We start from the raw sequence: 9150 nt of genomic DNA on the forward strand, positions 1-9150 counted from the left end.
TCTCGCGAAGACTGAATTGTTGAGAGTGTAAATTACAGAGAGTTATGTTCATAGTAGACAAATGATGTTGGACCAATCCAAGGCCTCGGACCCGTCCATACCTTTCTTTTCTAGCAACTTCTATGAATATCCGATTTTTTATTTCTTGCATGTTGAGAGAACTTTCAGATGCTACTTCAATCTCAGTAGCCATTTTCTCTTTTGCTTTCTCCTGTGAATTTGTCATATACAACAATCAAGTTTAATGACTAATTAATTATATGTTAAAAACAGTTAATATTTACTTTATGTTAAAATAGATGATACAAATTACCATAATTTCTTATGTTTCGACATTTATGTAAGATCCATATTTTTTTGTGTGTGTTAGGCGAAAAAGTTTCACACGTCCAATTATACCGCCCATCTCATTCTCCTATACAAAAATATATGTTATTTGATAGGATACATATCAACCGTAACTTATTTATGCATATCAATTCTGTCAATCAAGTATTAAAATTTTGAATAACTTTAATCTTCTTTATTTATATTTTGGCCCTGTAACAACACAATAGTCTTAAATTACACAAAGAATAAATGCATTTTGGGCTTTCACACATATCAATTATGAAAATAATATTCAATTATTTTCTCCCAGTTTAATATGAAGGATTGAAGTCATTTAATATGTTGAAAGGCATCCAAAATTTATTTGTATATTTGCCTTTTATATGCCAAAATATTGCTAAACAGAGATAACTAACAACTTTTTCTCCCATATCAACCATAGAAACTAATTTCAATCAATTGGACAAGCTTAATATCAAGTGTTGAAGGTATTGAAACTATTAAAAATCAACAATAACAACAACCAGATAATAAAGGCATAAATATACGTAAACAGTAACCTTTCATACATATCATCTGTGTAACTAAGTTTAAAACTTTCGATAAGTTTAATATCGTGTATTGAAACAATAAAATCTATTAAAACAGAACAATAAATGTTAATTTTCATATTTACCTTTCAAAAGTAGAAAAAGTTCATTAATTGGAATAACTTAATTATCATATACTTATGATTTCTTTTTGCTTTCTTGCAAAACTTTTTGATCCACTTGTGTGGCTATATTTCTGTTGCTTTCTACTACCAATCCCAATTTGTTCTCTTTCCTGTCATAAAAAATAATTGTCTATATGATAGAAATACAAATATTACCAACTTAAACCATCAAACACTTTCATCATTTCATTATATTATACAAAGTTATAAACTACTACCTCTTTTTTTCTTGAGAACCAAAATCTAACCAGTTGTTCAATTGCCACCTAATCACATTACAGGGTAGATTTTGCATCATCGCCTCTATAGTACTATTTCGATTGAAGTACTTATTCTTCAAACTATGTTTATAATCTTTTCATTTCTTTCCCAAGGACTTAAGCACATATGAAGTTGATATTTCAAATACAAATTTTGACTGTAATAATACAATAAGAAAAATTTGAATACGTAAACAAAATGTAAAATTAAAAATTTGAATATATCTAATTAATTATACTAATACCTCATTAAAATTTAACGCATCGGCCTTAACTTCTTCTGGAATATTATGCCATGTTTCATAATGAATAGGCAATTTCATTTCATTACGAGCTAGCATGCCTAGAAATCCAGCCAATAGTTGAGCCTCTTCACCAATTGGTTGCCTATCAGAGTTTGCAGACACTACAATACACTCGTTAGGAGGTAGTGCAAACAATTTCTTCAAAGTTATCCGGCCTCTGGTCATCCATTGACCATTGTTATCAACTACAACAAATATATAATATATTTGTAAAATCGTAATACTTTTATGATTATACTTGAATTTTAAAATTGGAGTATATCATACCTGCATTCGAATTTTAAGCATAATCAATTGATGGGGTACTATCTAAACCTGGACCTCCGTATTACTTGATCCAATATCAATTGAAGGGTTAAAAGTGATGGAGTTAGATCCAATAGTATGTTCATTTCCCTTCAAAGGATTCAATCCATAGCCAATATCTACAGGTGCTGAAGATAGTTATAAACTAATATCTCTAATATATTTTCTTTTCAACCTACTTTTCCTCATTATAGCTTACCTACATCACAGAAGCGAATATAGAAAAAATTTTAGTTCAGAAAACATAAAAAGATATTTTCAATTTAAGAAATCAAAACCTACGATATATAAAGATATCAATTTAAGTAAATCAAAATATAATGTATGATTCAGAAGACAATCATTAAACAATAGCGAATGTGACATTATTTACATACTATTATTTACTACATTATGTCTTAAACACTCGAATTACAAATTATAGGTGCACGAAATCATGATTCGTAAATATCTTCAGTAACATCTTCGTGGACCCACTAAACGTTAGTACCGGAGATATTCTCATCCAAGTTTTGTTCATCAAAAGGATAACATTCAGTTTCATGTTCAACATCATCTTTGGTATCTAACCCCATATCAAATAAGTCTCTAGGTGTGTTTCAAAGAATAACAAACTAACCCAATTCTTTTGGATCTTTAGAGTAAAATATTTGTTTGACTTGATATGAAAATACATAAGGTTCATCGATGAGGTGTTGTCCTGTGTGAATTAATCGAAAAAAATTAACAAATGTAAATTCATACTGATCTTTCTTAAGACCCCTTTCACTATTCACATCTACTCAATCACACTGAAATAAGATAACTTTTCATTTGCCATAATAATCCAACTCAATGATGTCATTAATCATGCCATAATAGTCAACATTTCCTTCTAAAGGGTTTGTGTCCTTAGCACTAGCATAGCTAGTAGTCGATAAAGTCACAATAACTCTTGAATTTTGTGTACTTTTAAATCTCTCACGAGATTTTATGTGAAATCTAAATCCATTGATGATGAAACCTTTGTATTGTTTCACAATCCGGTTTGGATCGTGTGAAAGACACTTCACCTCTTCACTAACAAGCTTTCCACTCCAAACCTATAAAAGTGGAATAAATATATATATGTTATTAATGTTATTTTTACCATAAGCATTCTATGTAGATAAAAAATAATGAAAAAGTATGACATTACTTACAGTTGCTCTTAACCATTCATAAAAGTTTTCAGTGAACAACTTATCAACCTCTCGAGGATTTGATCGTCGATAATGTGTAGGATCTCTCAAATTATTTTTATACTCACTATAAAGCATCACGATAAAGTATTAACACAAAAAAACACAATAAATAATGCCTACTGTAACGTATAACTTGCTTGCTAAACAACTTACGTGCGAAATGATTCAATTGAGTCATGATGAAAAAGAACATATCGATGTGCTTATGCCCAAGATTTATCATCTAACTCCACCAATTCAGCTTTACCTATGGGTTGTCCAAAACTTTAAAAAAGATAATTGTAGGCCAAGTCTGTATGCTGCATTCCAACATTTCTCGAAGGTCTATTAAATCTCATTTCAATATCTTCCAAATAACGACAACAAATATCATACACTCTTCTGCTAAATATCCTTCAGTAATAGAACCTTTTGTATAGCCTTTGTTACGACAATAAGACTTTAACCTCCCCAACAACCTATAGCATAAAACATTAGTCACATGTTATTTTAAGTAAATTAGCTTGATAATCAATAAAAATGTAATCAATATATTAACAAATAATACATTTCAATAGAATACATCCATCGATAATAAATCGACCCACCGATCTTTACTTCATATGAAAGATGGATAACCAAATGTATCATAATAATAAAAAAATTTAGAGGGAAGATCTTTTATAAATTGCATAAAGTAATCGCGGTTCGATCTTAAACTTTGTCAAGCTCTTTCATATTCATACAATTCTGACATAAAGATTTAAATATGTTACTCAATTTAATTACCACAGAAGTCACTTGCTTTGACATTGATGAGCATAAAGCAATTGGAAGTAAACCTTGTATCAAAATGTGATAATCATGTGACTTCAATGATGATAGTTTTCGCTCCTTCATATTCACACATCTTGATATATTTCACGCATAGTCATCTGAAACTTTGATATTTTTCAAAATCTTACAAAACACATCTTTTTTTACTTTAGAAATCTCAAAACAAGCAGTAGGCAATCGATATTTACCATTAGAAAGCAATATCGGATGGAGGTCTGGGCAAATCCCTATATCAACTAGGTCAAGTCAACTCTTTAAGTCATCATTAGATTTTTTATTCACATTGAGAATTGTCCCGATAAAATTTTCATAAACATTATTCTCTATGTGCATCAAATCAAGATTATGACGTAATAAATTATATTTTCAATAAGGTAACTAAAAAAATATACTTCTTTTTTTCCATAACTCATACTCATTGAGGTCATCTATTTCATCATTCTCTTCATAACTTTGAACATCAAATTACCAACTTCTGTATGACTATCACCAACTTGCATAATACGAGACCAGACTCCTTCAAAGATGTCCCTCACTTTTTTTTCTTGATGGAGTCATTTTTTCATATATGAAATTGATATATTTTAACTTTGAAAAGATAGTAGACCCACTAATAGGTAAAAGTGATCTCTTCAATTCTTCAATTCCATCAAATAGATGTTTTTAAAATCTAAATTGATGATTATCATCTAACCATCGATGATGTCCCATATAGCAAAACTTCTTACCATTACGTAACCACGTCAAACATGTCTGTGCAGCACAACATGGATAAGCATAACGATCTTTTGTACTTTAACTAGATAAATTTGTATAAGCAGGATAATCATTGATAGTTCATAATAAAATAGCACGTATGTTAAAGTTTTTTGCATTTGATGCATCATAGGTCTCAACTCATTCTCATAATTACTTAAACTCTTTAATAAAAGGTTGTAACTAGATGTTTATATCATTACCCGAACTTTTTTTTTTGAGAATTATCGTAGACAATATAAATGACTATTACTTCATAGCAATCCATGGTGACAAATTATAAGAAATCAATACAACTGGCCAAGTACTATAAGAAGTACTCATTATTTGAAACGGATTAAATCCATCAGATGCTAGTCCAAGCATAACATTTCAAAGATCAGATGCAAAGTTTGGAAACCTAGAATAAAATGACTTTCATGCCAAAAAATTTGTAGGATGCCTCAATAATCCATCATCTGTTTGTTTCTCATGATGCCACCTCATTGAATCTATAATTTTGAAAGACATATAGAGTCGTTACAGTCTTGGTATTAATGAAAAATAGCGTAAAACCTTAACATGCTTTTTTTTAATATATACCTCATCACCATCATCATTTAACCTTTCATTGAGGTTTTTGTCGACCCAATGAGAAATACCACATAAATGATAAGATTTTTGATTTTTTCTATCCCCCAATACAACATGCAATCATTTGGACAACTATGAATTTTTTCATATTCGATACCTAAATCCTTGATCATCTTTTTTGATTTCTTACAAGATTTAGGGATTTTTACAAAATGAAACATTTTTTTCATAAACTGTAATAATAAAGTCAAAAAGTTTTTCATCCATCCATATAAGTATTTCAAGTGAAAAAGATGAACACAAAAAAATAACCTTGAATGCTTTGATCCTTTAAAAAGTTCTTCATTCATTTCCTCAAGCAACCCATAGAACTTTGATGCTTCTCCTTTAGGTTGTTGGTCATGTACACCTATCCCAGGTTCACCAAATTCATGCATTTCAACATTGGACTGATTAAATCCTTCATTTTAGTGAGAAAGATTACGAAAATTTTAGTTATGAATGTTAAAAGCATCTCGTAACATGCCTTCAATGTCATCTGCTATAAAGGGATCATGTTGGTGATGGAGAGCCTTTGATGTTGAAAGAACTATAGTGGAAGACCTTGATGGTACAGAGTCTTCATGAAAATACCAATTAACATAACTCGATAGAAATTTAATACAAATTAAATGCTCATAAACAACTTGACGTATTTGCCACTCGATATTAACACATTTCACACATAGGCATAATATCATATTATCTTCACTTGTATTCTCAAATGCAAAATTAAGAAATTTTTTCACTTCATCTCTGTACTCTTTACTTAATCTAGATTTTTGCATCCAATTCTTATCCATTTATTAGTTGCTACATAATCAAACCAAATGTATAAAAATGATTAATATGAAAATAAACATGTACAATTGCATAGTTTAATATGTTTTAAACAAAAGATAATAATAAGAACAGTACTTACACAAAACGATAACTCTTTAGTGTAAAGTAATTTATCAGCTACCAGATATTATGATTGCTAAAACTATGCTACTAATGTAGACAGTACCCAAAAGTATATGGTATTGGGTTTGACATAAGGTGAAATAAGGTGGGTTTTGTAAAAAAAATTTTCACGAAAAAAAAATCATGATTTGCAAGAGCTGAAGGAATGGTCGAATTAAGTAAAAGCTAAAGTCAATAAGTTATTAATAGTCAAAATAATGTTCTAAAAGACAATGCTCAAATACTAAAAGTGGACAAAAAGGGAAAGTAAATTGTACTTGGTCTAGAAAGATATAATAATGAAGATGAAGCTTGAAGTTGGTGATTGGATGAGCTAAGTTTGGGAAGACTTTTATTGGATAGGATTATGAAAGACATTTACTAACAAAAAATGCCAACTATAATTGCCTCTCAAATATTTTTTGAATATATTATAGGCACCTTGAACATATCGTCACCGAAATTTTAACACTATTATTGAATTCATATATCCAAGAAAGACACTTTTAATAAATCATATCACAGTTTGTAGTTAATTACTGAAGGCAGTTGTAGAAAACAATGCCTTCAATAATTTCAATAAAAAAATTTCCCCTAATTATTGAAGGTATCCTTTATTATGACACACCTTCAATATATCACGATGGTAATAGAAGACGTTTATTTAAACAGACGCCTTCAATATACCTTTAAACTTAGTAATCCATTACAGAAGGCATTTGCTAGAAACAGACGACTTCAAAAATTTTCCACTAAATATTTTGGGAATTATTAAAAGCATTTTCTACTATAAAATGCTTTCTATTTACCACAACACATATTGTAACACTATTATTGAATGCGTATATTTAAGATAGACGCCTTTAATAATTCTTATCATAGTTTGTATATAATTATTGAAGGTGATTTCAGATAACAACACCTTCAATAATTTTTCTAATAAAAGTTTTCAGGATTATTAAAGACGTCTTTTATTATAAGCTGCCTTCGATATACCACGATGGTAATTGAAGGCGAGTATTAGAAAAGCCACTTTCAATTACTGAAGGCATTTGTTAATAACTGACACCTTCAAAATTTTCTCAGTAAATATTTTGGAAATTATTAAAGGTATTTTCTATTGTAAAATACCTTTTACATACTGCTACACATATTGTAACATTGTTATTGAAGGTGAATATTTAAGATAGACACCTTTAATAATTTCTATCATTGTTTGTATATAATCACTGAAGGTGATTTCAGATAATAACACCTTCAATAATTTTTCTAATAAAAGTTTTCAAGATTATTAAAGGCATCTTTTATTATAAGCCGCCTTCGATATACCACGTTGGTAATCGAAGGCGTTTATTAGAAAATGTGTCTTCAATTACTGAAGGTGTTTGTTAATAACAGACACCTTCAAAATTTTTCCACTAAATATTTTGAGAATTATTAAAGGCATCTTTTATTGTAAATTACCTTTTATATACTGCTATACATATTGTAACACTATTATTGAAGACGTATATTTAAGATAGACGCTTTTAATAATTTCTATCACAGTTTGTATATAATTACTGAAGATGATTTTAGATAACAATGCCTTCAATAATTTTTCTAATAAAAGTTCTCTGGATTATTAAATGCGTCTTTTATTATAAGTCGCCTTCAATATACCACGATGGTAATCGAAGGCGTTTATTAGAAAAGGCATCTTCAATTATTAAAGGCGTTCATTAATAACAGACGCCTTCAAAATTTTTTCACTAAATATTTTAAGAATTATTAAAGGCATCTTCTACTGTAAAATACCTTCTATATACCGCTACACATATTGTAACACTGTTATTAAAGACGTATATTTGAGATAGGCACCTTTAATAATTCCTATCATAGTTTGTATATAATTACTGAAAGCGATTTTAGATAACAATGCCTTTAATAATTTTTCTAATAAAAGTTTTCAGGATTATTAAATGCGTCTTTTATTATAAGCCGCCTTTGATATACCACGATGGTAATCGAAGGCGTTTATTAGAAAATGTGCCTTCAATTACTGAAGGCATTTGTTAATAACAGACACTTTTAAAATTTTTCCACTAAATATTTTGAGAATTATTAAATGCATCTTCTATTGTAAAATACCTTCTATATACCTCTACAGATATTGCAACACTGTTATTGAAGGCGTATATTTAAGAGAGACGCCTTTAATAATTTCTATCACAGTTTGTATATAATTACTAAAGGCGATTTCAGATAATAACGTTTTCAATAATTTTTTTAATAAAAGTTTTAAGGATTATTAAATGCGTCTTTTATTATAAATCGCCTTCGATATACCACGATGGTAATTGAAGGCGTTTATTAGAAAAGGTGCCTTTAATTACTGAAGGCGTTTGTTAATAACAGATGACTTCAAAATTTTCTCACTAAATATTTTTAAAATTATTAAAGGTGTCTTCTATTGTAAAATGCCTTCTATATACCGTTATACATATTATAACACTGTTATTGAAGGCGTATATTTAAGATAGACACCTTTAATAATTCCTATCACAGTTTGTATATAATTATTGAAGGCGATTTTAGATAACAACACCTTTAATAATTTTTCCAATAAAAGTTTTTAAGATTATTAAAGGCATCTTTTATTATAAGTCGCCTTCGATATACCATGATGGTAATTGAAGGTGTTTATTAGAAAAGACGCCTTCAATTACTGAAGGCGTTTGTTAATAACAGACGCCTTTAAAAATTTTTCACTAAATATTTTAAGAATTATTAAAGGCGTAATCTACTATAAAATGCCTTCTATATACCGCTACACATATTGTAACATTGTTATTGAAAGCGTATATTTAAGATAGACGCCTTTAATAATTCCTATCATAGTT

General features: G+C 29.0%; 1 pseudogene; it reads right to left on the bottom strand.

The window, feature by feature from the left end:
* Positions 1 to 4812: 4812 nt before the first annotated feature.
* On the bottom strand, positions 4813 to 5721 carry LOC149518917 (uncharacterized; annotated as a pseudogene).
* Between the last annotated feature and the right edge of the window lie 3429 nt (positions 5722 to 9150).

This window comes from Durio zibethinus, chromosome 5 (assembly GCF_047325235.1).
Source record: "Durio zibethinus cultivar Kanyao isolate XHJ-2024 chromosome 5, ASM4732523v1, whole genome shotgun sequence".
In the NCBI taxonomy this organism is placed as follows: Eukaryota; Viridiplantae; Streptophyta; class Magnoliopsida; order Malvales; family Malvaceae; genus Durio; species Durio zibethinus.